This window comes from Megalobrama amblycephala, linkage group LG19 (genome assembly GCF_018812025.1).
Source record: "Megalobrama amblycephala isolate DHTTF-2021 linkage group LG19, ASM1881202v1, whole genome shotgun sequence".
Lineage (NCBI taxonomy): Eukaryota > Metazoa > Chordata > Actinopteri > Cypriniformes > Xenocyprididae > Megalobrama > Megalobrama amblycephala.
The window spans coordinates 29,562,758-29,581,143 of NC_063062.1; the positions used below are offsets into that span (position 1 = coordinate 29,562,758).

Here is an 18,386-nt window from a genome sequence, read left to right on the forward strand (position 1 = left end):
TGTGTTGCATCAGTGATTCGGAGCGTGTGTCAAACTGCCACAGTCACGTGATTTCAGTAAACGAGGCTTTGTGATGCGTCCTAGCAGTTTCAGAGTGTTTCAATAAGCGCTACAGTTTACTGAAATATCATGTCTTGACAGAAACCTCAGGTTTAAGGATATTAGATGATTCATTGATCACATTTAATTGATAACAACTTAATAATAACCATTTGTGAATGGCTTATTAAAGATGTCTCGTATTCATATATCTCTAGTATTCACTACGCTTACTGTTCTGGCTCGCAAAGGGGCGCTTTGAGCGGTTCGAACAGTGAATCGTTTGTGACGCAATTGATTCATTTGATTCGGAGCTTCACAACGCATTGTGTTCCCATCAGCGGTTCAAATCAAAATCCCTCCTAAAGGGAATCCCAAAGTCTATAAAGTCTTTGGCTTGAATGCTTCACGCTTGCACATGTCTAGGTGCTAGCAGGGTGCTAGCAGCTTTTAGTCGAGGTAAAGGGTTTTAACTCGTAGGGTGTACGCGTAGGGTTTCTATAGAGCTAGATTCGGCTACGCGTGATTCGTTGTTTGCACAACAGTCTGTGATGTGGGTGTGCTGCTATCAGACTTTCAGAGGTGTCTGCTCTACACGCTCTGTTGTCATGCGTTGCCAGGAGACCAATGCCAGCCCGCAACACGATCAGAATGGAGCAGAATTCTAACCGCGTTGCAAGCCCGCATTAAGAACTCCAGTGTGGTCACGCATAACTCACAAATCACAACAGCACATCACTTCACAGACAGTGGTGGTTGCTAGTTAGCTACGCTAGAATTTACACCACAGGTTCGTTGCGTGTGTTTCATATGTGCGGTCCCGCGCATGAATATGAATACAGTGACGGAATGAACAGTAAAAAGGCCTTTAATCGGTGACTGGGGAGTCTCGCCCAGAACACCATTACAAACGCTGTAGTGAGATTTCTTCGTCACACAGGTAAATTTATGCTGCTTAATCTGGAATTCCGTCATCAGAAAAAGGCTTATGCATTTACAGCTGAAAGTGGGGATTTCTTCGCCCAGATTCAGGTTAGTTTATTTGTTCGTGCTGCTAATCTGAGATTCCATCGTCAGAAAGACTTATGCATTTAAAGCTGAAAGTGGGGGTTTCTACGCCCAAATTCAGGTTAATTACTTTCGATACCCTTTTGTACGCGCTACTAATCTGCGATTCCGTCGTCAGAAAAGTTTTACGCTCATTTAGCAACTGAAATTATGATTTCTTCGATAATTTCAGGTTAGCTTCTTCATACAATTTAAACATGCCTTATAGCATCGAGGAACGTTCTGCCGTTCAAGAGAATGTGCATTGAAGCCCCAGTTTGTGCATGTATAAGATGTTAACAAAAATTATGCCAAAACACATGATTGATTACTGGTCCATCTGCAAACAATTGCTTAAAATGATGCCCGCATTCTCCACCAAATATGTAGCGAAAATTAACTCAAAGGGGAAATATTAATAATTATTCATAACTCATTATGATTATTAATTATGATTAATTATGAATATGCAAATCCGTTAATCAGATTAACTGGACGTAGCTACATTAAAATTAACATTACAATCAGTTAACCTGTTCGTCCAGTGAACGCTCAGTGTTGATTGTAGGGCTGCACGATTAATCGCATGCTATTCTCACGCGCATTTCGTCAGTAAAGCCGGTTCCCTGATTACCGCTAAATCGCCATCACCTGTTTTTAAACGGAGCGCCTTTTAATAGACGGAGCCGTAGTTCACGGACAAGCCACGCAATATCGCGTTCATTATCGCAGGCGATTCATCTGCGATATGAACGCGATATTGCGTGGCTTTTCAGTGACCTACGGCTCTGTCTATTAAATGCCGCTTCATTTGAAAGCAGGTGATGGCGATTTAGCGGTAATCAGGGAACCGGCTTTACTGACGAAATGCGCGTGAGAATAGCATGCGATTAATCGTGCAGCCCTAGTTGATTGTTTATTAATTCTAAGAAATGTCAATTTCCAAGTTATGGAAAAATAATATTTCTTATTGTACTGTACTACTCAGAGCCCGTAGTCCGGATATATCACTTAAGAGGCAATTCATTAGCAGACGGAGTCAGAACCAAACGTGTATTGTGCACAATCTTTATTAACTAACTCACAAACACATAACTAAACTTACAAACACATAACATAACATACATAAAGGGTCACACACACACACACACACACACACACACACACACACACACACACACACACACACACACACACACACGCAAGTCAGAATGAGTAATGATAGTGTTGAACCGGAAGAGATGCTGTTACTAGAGCTACATGAAATGTCAAAGGCAATCTGGAAAGGAATCATCAGTTTCTTCAGCAATAGCAAGGTAAGTCTTACAAATTAATACTAACTTGCTGTTTAGTGTTAAAATGTACGATACTTGCAAGATGCCCTTAGGCTGAGGAGCATCGGCTCTGCCATCTGAGGAGAGATCTTGGGTGATTCAGTCCGAAGTTGTTGCCAGTCTTTTCCATGTGGGATGAGGAGCACATGGCTCGTTTGTAGGCCGAGGCCTACAGGCCTTGCAGGCCTGGCCTAGGCCGGCCGCAAGGAGATCGATTCGGTCGTTCAGAAGCAAGGAGAAAAAGAGAGGGAGTGGCACTGTTCGCTGGTTTTTAACCTCTGGTCAAAGTCACACCTCTCAGTTGTTGACCGGACCAAAGAAGATGTTGTAATTCTGGGTGGCAACACCCCTCCTGTCAGGGCTTTTACAACCCAGAAAGGTTAACAAGCTGAGTTCTTGAATCAGAACTATTAAATATTCTTTTAATACCGATGTGTTGCACAGGTATGGATGTACCGCATACACAAACATTTAAATCTTCCCGCTACGAACGTATAGACACTAAACATGGCATGATTGAAGTTACCGTGCAGGTCATAACATTTAACAATCATCAAACATGTAAATACAATGAGTACAATACAACATCAGTAATAATGGATACCATTTCCTGAGAAGGAATCATTTCTAGTACAGTCTGTCTATACATTAATGCCACAGAGTCTGTGTTCTGTGTGGAAAATGCAGGGAAGATGCAGATTTTCTGTGTCTCTACTCTGTTCTCCATGCGGCAACCACATTCCTCAGCGCAATAAACTTGTAACTGAAAACTTCCCGGGGGATGGGGACAGACTCCAGAGTGAGCTTAAAACTATTGGTTAACTAACCAATAATTGTGTCTGATTTGCCTCAGTCATTACATCTGAGTTTGTGTGAGTGGAAGCGGGGCTAATTATCATATTCATAGATCTGTGTATATTAAATGAGGCAAGGGTGTAGAATTACATTCAAGCTATTTTAAGGCATTAAGAATTTTTTTTTTTCTTCACAGGAAAAAAAATGTTTAAATATGTAATTTTGGTGATCAAAGATGAGTTTTAAGGGATAAAACTGACTACAGGGGGACTTAATTTATGTGCATCTTGGCATTTCCTTTTAGCATTTTTATTTTTTTTATTTTATGTGATATCCCAAAATTAACAAAAATAGGTGGATGGCAACAAAGCTAGTGACTGAACCCATTTGTGACAGGAATACAGTACACACATGAACACTCGTGTTTGGTAATTGTTTTTGTGTTAAATTCAAAGTCCTAAAAAATATATATATATATATATATATATATATATATATATATATATATATATATATATATATATATATATATATATATATATATACAGTGGGTACGGAAAGTATTCAGACCCCCTTAAATTTTCCACTCTTTGTTATATTGCAGCCATTTGCTAAAATCATTTAAGTTCATTTTTTTCCCCTCATTAATGTACACACAGCACCCCATATTGACAGAAAAACACAGAATTGTTGACATTTTTGCAGATTTATTAAAAAAGAAAAACTGAAATATCACATAGTCCTAAGTATTCAGACCCTTTGCTCAGTATTTAGTAGAAGCACCCTTTTGATCTAATACAGCCATGAGTCTTATTGGGAAAGATGCAACAAGTTTTTCACACCTGGATTTGGGGATCCTCTGCTATTCCTCCTTGCAGATCCTCTCCAATTCTGTCAGGTTGGATGGTAAACGTTGGTGGACAGCCATTTTTAGGTCTCTCCAGAGATGCTCAATTAGGTTTAAGTCAGGGCTCTGGCTGGGCCATTCAAGAACAGTCACAGAGTTGTTGTGAAGCCACTCCTTCATTATTTTAGCTGTGTGCTTAGGGTCATTGTCTTGTTGGAAGGTAAACCTTCGGCCCAGTCTGAGGTCCTGAGCACTGTGGAGAAGGTTTTCGTCCAGGATATCCCTGTACTTGGCCGTATTCATCTTTCCCTTGATTGCAACCAGTCATCCTGTCCTTGCAGCTGAAAAACACCCCCACAGCATGATGCTGCCACCACCATGCTTCACTGTTGGGACTGTATTGGACAGTTGATGAGCAGTGCCTGGTTTTCTCCACACATACCACTTAGAATTAAGGCCAAAAAGTTCTATCTTGGTCTCATCAGACCAGAGAATCTTATTTCTTACCATCTTGGAGTCCTTCAGGTGTTTTTTAGCAAACTCCATGCGGGCTTTCATGTGTCTTGCACTGAGGAGAGGCTTCCGTCGGGCCACTCTGCCATAAAGCCCCGACTGGTGGAGGGCTGCAGTTATGTTTGACTTTCTACAACTTTCTCCCATCTCCCGACTGCATCTGTGGAGCTCAGCCACAGTGATCTTTGGGTTCTTCTTTACCTCTCTCACCAAGGCTCTTCTCCCCCGATAGCTCAGTTTGGCCGGACGGCCAGCTCTAGGAAGGGTTCTGATCGTCCCAAACGTCTTCCATTTAAGGATTATGGAGGCCACTGTGCTCTTAGGAACCTTAAGTGCAGCAGAAATTTTTTTGTAACCTTGGCCAGATCTGTGCCTTGCCACAATTCTGTCTCTGAGCTCTTCAGGCAGTTCCTTTGACCTCATGATTCACATTTGCTCTGACATGCACTGTGAGCTGTAAGGTCTTATATAGACAGGTGTGTGGCTTTCCTAATCCAGTCCAATCAGTATAATCAAACACAGCTGGACTCAAATGAAGGTGTAGAACCATCTCAAGGATGACCAAAAGAAATGGACAGCACCTGAGTTAAATATATGAGTGTCACAGCAAAGGGTCTGAATACTTAGGACCATATGATATTTCAGTTTTTCTTTTTTAATAAATCTGCAAAAATGTCAACAATTCTGTGTTTTTCTGTCAATAGGGGGTGTTGTTTGTACATTAATGAGGAAATGTACTTAAATGATTTTAGCAAATGGTTGCAATATAACAAAGAGTGAAAAATTTAAGGGGGTCTGAATACTTTCCTTACCCACTGTGTGTATGTGTATATATATATATCTCTCACTTTAAATTGTTCACTTTATTCAAAACAGATTATTTTTGTTTTTTCAATAAAGTTGCATAAATTAGATCGTGAGGACCTTATTTCACCAAATTTCCTCTCATTGTTACATCTATCCACAGTTACTCACACCCCAGTAGTGGGGTAGGTTGTAACAACGGAACTCTTTGTATTTGACATTAACTCACATAATCTGTGATTGTGTAGTACACATCCAAATCAGTTTTATTTGTAGTATACAAAGTTTGCGAGATGGTACAAACAATCACTGAGTTCCTGATGCTCACTTGTAGTATAGTTGCAAAAAGTGAAACTTATTTGTAAGTTTTGTACTCAAAGGTTGCTACTGTTACACTTAAAGTACATTTAAAAGTTTATTTTATGCATTAAAAATTGGACCAATTTAGTCACAAAAAGTATTAAGTACACTTACAAGTACACTCAAATAACTTGTTGGTCTAACTTAATTCAATTATGACACCTATTTCCACACAGTTGAACTGATTTATTTTAACTTAAGCTAGGTTAATTGTACCGATGAGTAAAATTCATCCTAATTGAATGAGATCACACCAGTTTCATTTGACGTATTCTGTGAATGTTTCCTGAACATAATTCACTCTTGTTGATCCAACAAGTGCTACTGCAATTAAGACTGGTGCCCTTGTGCAGGTTGCTCAAGTTTTCTGTGCTTTTAAGGAAATGGAAAGACCTGTTAGTGTTTAAGTGTTTAATGTTTAGTTATTTTGAACATTTACAAGAGTTTGTAGCGTGTGTATGTATATATATGTATGTATATGTATGTATGTATATGTATATATATATGTATATATATATGTATATATATATATATATATATATATATATATATATATATATATATATATATACACACACAAAGTTCAGTCATGAAACTCATGATTGGTTCTTTTAGTACTGCGACACCAACCAATCAGAGGTACTTCCTCATTTACGTGGCTTATTTATACCGTATCCTAGCTGCGATCAGCACACCGCACAATATGAGAACTCCTATAATCTTTTTTTTCTTGTTTTCTACAATCTACCTACTCGGAATAATGTCTCATCTGGAGGTTGATGAGGTATTATCTCTGGTAGATCAAGCATACGATCCCGATCCAGATCCCGATTCCGAAACAGAGAACCCAAATTCTCCTTCCACGGAAACGATCCAGACAGCCTCCCACAGCTCTATACGACGGAGCGTTCGTCTGGCGCAACGCCAGGTTTCTATCAACGACTGGCCAGTACATAAGATTCTGGAATACCTCTTCAAACGGAACATCACGCCTAAAACTGGTTTATCCCACCAAGAACTTTTCGCTCTCTTTCTCTCTGTTCCTGAAATCGCTCCAAGCCAGCTTCCTCCTCCTCCTCCATCAGGCCCTGCACCGGCCAAAGCTAAGGCCAAGCGCAAGAATGTAACTCCACCTGCCGCTACGCTTCCAGCAAAAAGGTCCCGCAGCGACCCTTTGGACGACAATGATCCCGTACTTTCTGTGCTTCTTCAAATCAGGGACTCCATCGGGAAACTGGAGAACAGAGTCTCTACTCCGGAAAAGAACAGCCCTTCTCCTTCGACATCCAGTGCACCTCCGACAGACCATCCTACCGTATCTTCGTGCATCGATTCAACTCCACGGCACACCCTCGCCTCAGCGCTGCCAGCTCCACCAAACGGGTCTCCGTTCATTTCTCCAGCAGCAGCAATCCCTCACAACCTGAGAAATCAGATCATTTCAGGTAATGATATCAACCTGGTTAAAATCCTGCTTTACTCTACTAATGCAATCGATAAACGCATCGTTGATTGCGGAGATATTTCTGTTGTCCTTAAAGATTGCGACCCAAGACTGTCCAAAAGTTTGTCTCTAGCTGAATTCAACGTAGCTTTCGGCGTTTACAGGGACACTTTGTGCGAAGTTTTCCCCGATAGAAGAGCCGAACTAGACACTTATCTCGCCATCATTTCTGATCTTGCGCTTAACTACGGTGGCTCACTTTTCTACGAATACCATAAGTCTTTTTCAGCGAAAGCAGCTTTGTATATCTCCCGTTTCAACCAAAAAATTGACTGGTCAGTGATAGGTCTCGAACTGATCAGCCGGCACTTCACCGGCCACAGAGCGATTTCGTGTTCAGTTTTTGGCTCCTTTTCTCACACCGAAAGCTTATGCCCCAGAACGGCATACCTTCAAACCCAGCGGAGTTCCAACATTCCTGCAAAAACTTCTACAGGGACAAACTTTTTTCACCCAAAACAGGTGAATGATACATTTAAATCTGCTGTTCCTTTATGTATTAACTTTAACGAATCTGTGTGCCCTTACACCAAATGTAGATATCTTCATTGCTGTTCTTTGTGTGGCGACAGTCATCCTAGAAGTGTTTGTCCCCGCAGGTTCAAGAACCCGCAACATTGCAAAAGATGAATAAACATCCTTCTACCCCCGTCAACGTGAAAGAACTGTCTAAAAATTTATCTTCTCATCCAAATCGTTGTTGGGTTAATTTCCTCATTATAGGTCTAACCCAAGGTTTTCTAGCTGGTCTCAGTCTAATTCCCTCCTCCATTCACGTATGCAAAAATTTACTGTCAGCCCTGAAAGAACCCGAAATTGTGGATAATCTAATTCAAAAAGAATTAGATAAAGGCTACCTAATTGGTCCTTTTAGTAAATCTCCGTTTCCTACCTTCCGCATAAACCCTATAGGCATTGCTACTAGGAAATATTCAGGCAAGAAAAGATTAATTATCGATCTCTCTTCACCCCACAATTCTCCTACACCTAGCATTAACAGCCTAATTCCAGAGGATACTTTTTCCCTCGCGTATGCTACTATAGATCACGCTATCCAATTCATTAAAACAGCAGGTGAAGGCGCCTGGTTAAGCAAAGCAGACATAACAGACGCATTTAAAATCATGCCGCTACATCCTTCTCAATGGCACCTTTTCGGTGTCAAATGGAGATCTAAAATGTACTTCGCAGTGCGTTTAACTTTCGGCTGCCGCAGTAGCCCTAAGATTTTCGATTGCCTCTCGGAATCTTTATGCTGGATTCTGCTAAACAAATGTAAACTTCCATTTGTTTTACATTTATTAGACGATTTTCTCGTGGTCGATTTTCCCAACTCCCCAGCTGATCGCTCTCGATCTAAACTCAAAAGAATTTTTTCCAAATTAAAAATTCCGTTGTCTAAGGAAAAAACAATTGGTCCATCTACTTGTCTCGAATTTTTAGGCATCATATTGGATAGTAAAACAATGCAAGCATCCCTTCCAGAAGAGAAGCTCCAACGCATTCGCCAAATTATCTCTGAATTCCAGGGTGTTTGATCTCTTTCGAAACGAGACATGCTGTCCCTTTTAGGTCACTTTAATTTTGCCATGCGAATTATTCCTCACGGCCGTGCCTTCATATCCAGACTCTTAGATTTGTCAAAAACCGTTACCAATCTACATGATCTAATCACACTAGACGAAGGGTCTCTCTGACTTACGTTTCTGGACCCACCTACTAAACGAATGGAACGGAATCTCTTTCTTTTACAACGACAATTTTTCACAGACGCTGCTCCATCCATAGGTTTCGGGGGGATGTTCGGGAACAAGTGGTTCGCGCACAAATGGCCACCCGAGATCCTTAACCTTGCATCCGATAAAAAATCTACCGCGCTATTCGAAATCTACCCTATCGTTATCTCATGTTTACTCTGGGGAAACGAATGGTCTAGGAAAAAGATCACCGTTCTCTGCGATAACCAAGCTGCAGTAGAAATAATCAACAAAAGCCGTTCAGCTATTCCTATTATCAATCGGTTAATCAGACGCCTTATCTGGATTAGCATCACAAATAATTTCATTCTTAAAGCCACTTTTATTCCAGGTTTTTACAATAACAAAGCTGACGCTCTTTCCCATTTTAAATTTCAGGAATTTCGCTCCCTCTGCCCAGACGCCCTTCCTTTCAGCGCTCCATGCCCTCCTTTCCGCCTAACGATTTTAGATTGAATAGTCTTGCCTCATATCTGGCGGAAGCAAAGGAACTTATGAGAAAGGGAATGGCTAAATCTACCCTTAAATCTTACGACTCAGCATGGTCTCATTTTTCTATGTTTTGTGCCGCTTTCGCTTTCTCCCCTTTTCCAATAAATTTCAAAGTGCTAGCCGCCTTCATGGTCTACTGTGTTAATTCCCGCAAATTACAACCGCCTTCCATCAAAGCTACACTGGCAGGCATCCAGTTCCATCTTCGTTGCACGGACCCCAGCGCTCCAAGCCTCTTCAAACATCCCGCTATTCGTCTGCTTTTGAACGGTATCGCGAAGACTTCTCCTGCAACCAAAGACAAATGGTTACCTATTACTCTACCTCTTTTGCACAAAATGCTTCACCGACTCAGAAAGGGTGTTTTCGATTTTTATACCAACACACTCCTCGAGGCAGTCTTTCTCACTGCCTTTTATGGATTTTTAAGGTGCGGGGAATTCACATGCAAATCTTTATCATTCAATCCTGATATCGATCTTACCATGGCCGACATCACTTGTTCAAAAATCATTTCTCTTTACTATTAAAGCACTCAAAAACCGACAAATTCAACAAAGGGTCGCACATTTTATTATCCAAGATTAATTCTGTGTTTTGCCCTCTTTCTTCCATGTCACGATATCTGCAATCCCGGAGAAACGCCGCTCCCCAAGACCCGCTGTTCCTCACAGCAGACGGCAAACCTATGACCAGCGTCTGGTTCTCCTCCAAACTGAAACAGCTATGCCATCTTTGTGGATTAAACAGCGAAGTATACACCCCTCACTCTTTCAGAATTGGCGCAGCAACGACAGCAGCTCCAAGTGTGTCATCCGCCACCCTTAAAGAGATGGGGCGCTGGAATTCGTCTGCTTACGAACGTTACATTAGACCTAATTCCAAAGACATCATTGAAGGTCAAAAGCAAATGAGCATATAAAAAAAAAAAAAAAAAAAATCAGGTGGTGCGGGGTTGGGCTTCCAGCATTTTCCGTTACTTCAATTCACAATTAAAAAATAAAATAAATAAATAAATAAAATAAAAAAAAAACTACAATAGATATCTGTCACATTGTATAGGCATGTCACACAGCCTGCTCAGTAACTACTATTTAGGCAAGAGGCACATTTACAGGTAAGTTCATTAGCGTTAAGCCATTCGGCAAAGCAGGCCCAGGCACACATAGATAGCCATACACACGCTTATAGCTCTACGGAGCAGCAGCAGTACACATATTTTGGCGTGCAGATCTGCTGGGTGGGGGGTTTCAAGCCGTAGTAACTCAGCCGCGTTCTATTCGTGCAGCATGGACCAAGGTCCACTGCTTTGAGGGGGTTCTATTTTTCTGCAGCAGCCTTTCCTTTCTTGTTATTTGACTAAGCTGAACAATTATGTATTTGCTCAGCAGCAGCAGCAGCAGCAGCGTAAGCAGATCTCGTCCGCCAAAATCAAGCCTATGTACATTCCATGCTCCATGCTAATAAAATGCTGGTTAAATCTATTCACTCCGAGAGTTGTCATGATTGAAATACAAAGTTCAGTCATGAAACTCTATCTATCGCTGATTGGTTCTTTTAGTACTGCGACACCAACCAATCGGAGGTACTTCCTCATTTACGTGGCTTATTTATACCGTATCCTAGCTGCGATCAGCACGCCACACAATATGAGAACTCCTATAATCCCACCTCCTCCCCAGCGCCACCTGTAGAGATCTGCTACGGGGGGGTTCTATCTTTCTGCAGCAGCCTTTCCTTTCTTGTTATTTGACTAAGCTGAACAATTATGTATTTGCTCAGCAGCAGCAGCAGCAGCAGCAGCAGCAGCGTAAGCAGATCTCGTCCCCCAAAATCAAGCCTATGTACATTCCATGCTCCATGCTAATAAAATGCTGGTTAAATCTATTCACTCCGAGAGTTGTCATGATTGAAATATATAATATAATATAATAATTATTATTATTATATATATATATATATATTTTTTTTTTTTTTTGGTTACCATCGTGGTGAAGATGTGTACTTGATGTGTAAACACATGTTCCATGACAGGGGTAAACAAGTTCGGTCCTAGAGAGCCGCTGTCCTGCTGAGTTTAGCCCCAACCTTAATCAAACACACCTGAACAAGCTAATCAAGCTCTTCAGGATTACTAAGGCTATAGGTAGCTGCATTCTTTTTTTTTTCAGGGTTGGAGCTAAACTCTGCAGGACAGCGGCTCTCTAGGACCAAACTTGCCTACCCCTGTTCCATGACCATTGAGAGGGGTAAAGCTGATGACCATATGTAGACTGTGTAAATGATGTGCTGGCCCTCAAACTAATTTATTTTTATATTGCTATAAAAAATAAGCATGTAAACAAGTGTTTTAGTTAAGTAATGATCAGAGGCCATATTCACAAAACATTTTATCTTACCACTAAGAGTTCTCCTAAATAGCAAATAGTAAAAGTTCTTAGCTAAGAGTTTTCTCTTAAAACTTATTCACAAAGCTGCTGAGACAAACTTTGACTAAGGAATAGAGTGAAGTCTTAAGCTAAGAGTAAGGGCTGCATCTCAAGAGAATGCAGAATTCAAGCGACAAATTATGTTTTATAAAAAAAGATTGGGAGAAACACATTCGAACAGTCTTTCTAATCAGCTCAAGAGGAGGAATATACACAGATGAGAGCCAACTCGCCTATAGTTACTTGTACAGTTTTCTGTATCCCCCCGCCACCCCGCTCCTCACTCTCGGCTGGGGATATGGGGAGAACTCTGGGTTTGGGCTAAAATTCTAAGCTCAGAGCCCTCAATCCCCTTGAACAGCACACCAAATACACTTATATATATATATATATATATATATATATATATATATATATATATATATATATATATATATATATATATATATATATATATATATTTACTCTATTTAATCATTTGTTAGTGTGAACTCATGAAAACCACTGCCACAGGTAATCAGACTATGATTATCAGGTAATCATATTTATTTATTTGTAAAAGATTTTTTTTTTGGCGTCTCATCGTAGATTCAAATCTATAAATCAAAATGTATTGCATTTATTTTAATGGTGTACAGTGTCTTTGGGTGGATTAAGACAGTTTGTGGTTTGGTCTTAGTGACTTAATCCTCTTGATGACTACTAACGTTTCACAGACTTAGGAGCTAGTTTTAGTGCTAAAATGCTTTGTGAAATACTCTTAGAGCAAAAATTTAGGACTCCTAAATTTAGGACTGACACGCCCATTATTTTTAAGAATTTCTCCTAAATCAGCAAGTTAGGAGCTACTTTTAGCCTTAAGATGTTTTGTGAATACGGCCCCTGGTAAAAAACTTCTCATCACTGGCTTTAGCACAGTTAAAGCTTGTTGAGAACAACATAGATTTATTTCATGTAGCCACCCACAACCTAACCACAAGGTCTACACTTCAGCATAATGGTAACCTCAAAAAATCGACATAACATACTCTTTTAAATGTCAAATATAACTGAACATCAAACTTTAAAAGGTATTTCCCTTTACTAAAAACACATTAAACAGCACTTAATTTCAACATTTACTGTCCCAATCTATCCCCACGCAAAGCATGCTGGCAACTAGAAATCCACTGCCCAGTTTCAATCAATGCAACATAAATGGTTCATGTAGTACCAACACAAATGGTTTAGGTTAACCTAACATTTTGCAAATTTAATTTCATTTAACATAATACAACTGAGTGCAAATGCCAATTAAGTAAACTAAAGATTTGTGTTGGTTCAGCTTATTTTATTTAAATAAACTGAGCAAGCAGCTAGAATATTTTTTTTTTTTTTTTTTTTTTTTTTTTATTTAAGGGTCTACTAGTAGTACAATCATATTAGTATATTTCAGGTTAGGGTTACTTAAACTTGAACTTTTCTAAAATTAAAATTTACGTAATAAAATGAACTTGAAATATAGGCTACTTATTGTAATGAATTGCTGTAAAAATTACAGCAATATTTTACAGCCGATGGCTGTATTTTAATAATACAGCATATTGCTGTAAATTGCAATGAATTCCGGGGGCGTGGCGGTTTGAATCAAATTTACAGAATATTGCTGTAAATTTCAAATATACAGAGGCATTGTGGGATCTCCAACGGTCAAGATTCGAGTAGCAGCAAGAGGAGTGATTTACAACTGTGGTAAGTGACTTATTATTTCATTTCCCCCTCAGTCTTTGGTAAATATGTATGTATTTACATTCGCGATTCATATTGGTAACCCCGGATTGACGCATCCTCCGTCCGCGGGGCGCGAAGCAGACTTGCGCGGGGTTTTCCTCAGCGCGGTCGCGGTAGGATCTCACACATTCCCCGGCGCTTTAGCATAGCGGCTGTGGGCCGAAAATTAATAATTAGAAACAGTTGGAATTCACGAGAACTTCGTGTTCATCAGCGCACTCGGTCGTGATTATTTTATGGCGTAACGTTAAATCACATTTGTACAGGCAGACAGTCATCTGTTAACACGGGCCGAAACGAAAAAGCCTCGCGACGCGATGAGGCCGCTCACGGAGGATGTGTCACGCAAAATGGTGCTGCTTCATGCTGTTAACGTAACCAATGTGATGTATTTGTGGACATTTGCTAACTTAAGGTAATGCAAACACTTTAACATCTCTGTTTGATTTCAGTTTGCCTTGTATAGTTAATGTATTAACGTACCATTACGAAAACAAATCTTTTTTAACTTGAAATGAAATGTGCTATTACAGATATGAATAAACTGATCATCCTGTACTTGTCTTTTAGATGTACATTTTATATCTATTGAGGCCTTTAACACAACTACAAACTATTTGTTTCTCAACTAGATTAGACATTTATTTTTTAGGGTGAATGTTTTAGATGTCTCTCTATTTGACCCTGGCAAACAAATTAGTTAAATAAGGTGTTGATTAGTGGGACATCTAAAACTTTCTGGGAGGTAAGTATTCAGGACTGGAGTTGTAGGCTAATACTGCTCTACCACATGGTATAATTTCATAAACATGATTACATGCCTCAAAAGCTAAAACCAGTCTGAATTCCTGATCCTTTATGCACTTTGTAGGTATTTATCTGGAGAGAGGAACAAAGACGAAAGGAAAAGTGCCATCTAAAACAACAGGCAGACAGTTCAGAAGAAACGGGTTGCGTTCAACCTACATGTGGCCACTCTTCTGTGCAAAGTGATGGATTTTCAGTGGAATTTCTGAAATGTAAGAAATACACACACACACCAAGATCTATTTTTCCTTTTATTATATACTTTTATTATTCTATATCTGTATCTGACTGTATCTATCATCCCTCTATCAGTCTCTTAGGGTGCGTTCACACTTGTCATGTTTGGTTCGATTAAAACGAACCCTTGTGCGGTTGCTCGGTTAGTGCGGTTCATTTGAACATATGTGAACGCTGCCATCCGAACCCTGGTGCGCACCAAACAAGCAGACCGAGACCGCTGAAAAGATGGGTCTCGGTCCGCTTCCAAACGAACTCTGGTGCGGTTCGAATGATATATGAACGCAACACGGACCAAAGACATGTAACCGAACCAAAAACAGGAAGATGAGACCCTAAAAAGGACAGAATCCTCACACATTTCGTTTTTTCTCGTCATAGACGCGAGTTTTCTCATCACAGGCATCAGACGCGCATCTCCACACAGCAGATCGTTTGTGTGTGTGACGGATGGATTCCTGCCGGTGTTTTGACTACTTTACACATTTTATAAGCTCTTCACGAGTTCCCAACTGGCCAAAATACCATCACATGCAGGCTACGCCCCGCTACGCACACACAACGAGTGCATTTACCTCAGCAAACAGCATTGTTTTGGATGTTCGGTAAGTTCCGTCTCAAAATAGGCAATACGTCATAAAATCCGACCAATCACGTTGTGAATGTATCCCTGTGCCTTTAGGTTCGGTATCTTTTGGTTCGGTGATAAAATTGCCAATCTGAACGCTAACCGGACCAGGACTAAATGTTTTTTTTTTCTTCTTTGGTCCGGACCAAATGAACCAAACAAACCGAACTACAAGTGTGAACGCACCCTTAAAGTATTATGTTTTGTAATATATCTAATGTATTGTCCTCTTTGTTCCTTTCAATATTTCTAGCCTATCTTTGAATCCTGGGATGGAACATCATCTGGAGCAGAATTGTTCTTTTTTGATCGCAAGTTTGTTGGACTTGTTGTTTGGCCATGTTGGTATGTTCATGAAGTGATAAAAGTGATGTGGGTTTTAAGAAATGTTTTTATATGACCCTGTTGGTCAAGTTATAGTTATAATTGTATTTCTTTGTGTGAAGGGCCATGATGGCCAATAAGTAATTTAAAAACATTTTCATGACAAAATTTTGTCCCTTTAAAAAATAAAATGATTTTCTAAATAAAAAATAAATTCAAAATAATACACCTTTTATGGCATTTTTTTATGTAAATTTTAAAGATATATTTATTACATTTTGACCTGTTTTTCAAGATTAAGAAGCATCAAATATATATATATTTTTTTTTTTGGGAGGGGGGTGAATTAAGTTATGCATTATACAACACTTTATGCAGTTAAAATTTGTTTAAAGTTTATGCAGTTAATAGATTAAATTTAAAATTCAGCTCCCAGTCATTAAGTAAGCAATATGGAAAATATATTGTATACTGCATTTTACATATTCTACTTGACTAAACTACTTGAATGTGTGTATTTGCTATTTAAAGAAGTATGTTAAATGCAGTATACAATATATTTTTTTTTGTAAAAATGCAGTATACAAAATATATAAATTACTGTAAATTTTACAGTAAAATACTGGCAGCAGGGTTGCCAGCCAGTTACTGTAATTTTTACAGTAGTGTTTCTGTAATTTAATTTACAGAATTTTACTGTATTCTCGATTACAGTAAAATTCTGTAAATTAAATTACAGAAACACTACTGTAAAAATTACAGTAACTGGCTGGCAACCCTGCTGCCAGTATTTTACTGTAAAATTTACAGTAATTTATATATTTTGTATACTGCATTTTTACAAAAAAAAATATATTGTATACTGCATTTAACATATTTTTTTTTGTAAAAATGCAGTATACAAAATATATAAATTACTGTAAATTTTACAGTAAAATACTGGCAGCAGGGTTGCCAGCCAGTTACTGTAATTTTTACAGTAGTGTTTCTGTAATTTAATTTACAGAATTTTACTGTATTCTCGATTACAGTAAAATTCTGTAAATTAAATTACAGAAACACTACTGTAAAAATTACAGTAACTGGCTGGCAACCCTGCTGCCATTATTTTACTGTAAAATTTACAGTAATTTATATATTTTGTATACTGCATTTTTACAAAAAAAAATATATTGTATACTGCATTTAACATATTTTTTTTTGTAAAAATGCAGTATACAAAATATATAAATTACTGTAAATTTTACAGTAAAATACTGGCAGCAGGGTTGCCAGCCAGTTACTGTAATTTTTACAGTAGTGTTTCTGTAATTTAATTTACAGAATTTTACTGTATTCTCGATTACAGTAAAATTCTGTAAATTAAATTACAGAAACACTACTGTAAAAATTACAGTAACTGGCTGGCAACCCTGCTGCCAGTATTTTACTGTAAAATTTACAGTAATTTTTTAACAGTGTGCACAACACATGCAAATAACGCGCTGCAAATAGCACATACCAGGCCTGGCGATCTCAAGCCCCTTCTGCGATGATCTGAATGATGATGATAATGAGGCTACTTTTAGAATTAATATTTTAATTTGCCCCACAATAATTTATAGCGCATCATGCATAGCCGACGCGCTGTAATAAGATTAGCAGGACATTCTAAACCGCTTAACGTGAAAAACACTTAATGTACTAAGACAGTGATTTTAACCGACCAAACTTACTAAATATCATACTAATAAAGTATACTATGTGCAAAAAATCAGATGAGCCCAGAATATATGATCTTAACGCGTTTAATAACACGTTAAGCCTTTTCTTATAAGTGTTTTCTACAGGAGGAAAAGGCTTAACGTGTTGTTAAATTATTAGCTAATCAGTAACTACTGTTTTTTTCATACCTCCCAGAGAACTAAGAACTACTAAATACAGGTTCATAATTAATGTGAATAATACATTATGTATAATTAATTCTAAAGTAAAGGTCATGGTAACACACTGGTAATGATTCAAGTACCAAAACCTAAAAAGTGTTTTGATTATTCTAAATGTATGTTTCTTTATTCTTTGTGTTCTATTTTTTTGCTTTTAATGTACAGCACTTTGGTCGGCCTGTGGCCGTTTTTAAATGTGCTTTAGAAATACACACACACACACACACACACACACACACACACACACACACACACACACACACACAAAGCTGTGTGGGAGGGTGTACAGCAAACAACCTAAAAAAACAGAACTAAGTTTTTATAAGCTACCGAACCATAAAAGCCACCCTTTAAGGAGAAAAAAAGTGCATACAGGCAATAAGACATGAAGCATCAGCAGGAAGAATGCGTACATTTTGGGATCCTGACACTCAGTAGTCCTCAGTATGCCTATGTGTGCAGTAAAAATTTTGTCACTAGTAAGTCAAATATCCAAATGTCAATTTTATATATTATATTTCCTGTCGCCGATTACGTTCCTCTGCAGTGGGCGTAGTTCACAGAGTAATATGCACGTTGCACTCTGTTTCAATTGCCTGTATCCACTTTTGTTTGTTTGGGGTTTTTTTTGGTCACCAGCTTATGAAAACATGTGTTTTTGGTTCTGGGTTTTTTAGCTTGTTTGCTGTACACCCTGTCACATAGCAGCTTTTAGACATTGTTCTGTTTTTTGTAATAAGTCAGACACGCAATACCCCCCCTCCCCCCTCCCCG

General features: G+C 38.8%; 1 long non-coding RNA gene across 1 annotated transcript; it reads left to right on the forward strand.

The window, feature by feature from the left end:
- The first annotated feature begins 13,417 nt into the window (after positions 1-13,417).
- LOC125254855 lies at positions 13,418-15,911 on the forward strand. The gene is made up of 3 exons (XR_007181768.1): positions 13,418-13,652; positions 14,563-14,710; positions 15,617-15,911. It is a non-coding gene; the product is annotated as an uncharacterized LOC125254855 (long non-coding RNA).
- The last annotated feature ends 2,475 nt before the right edge of the window (positions 15,912-18,386 follow it).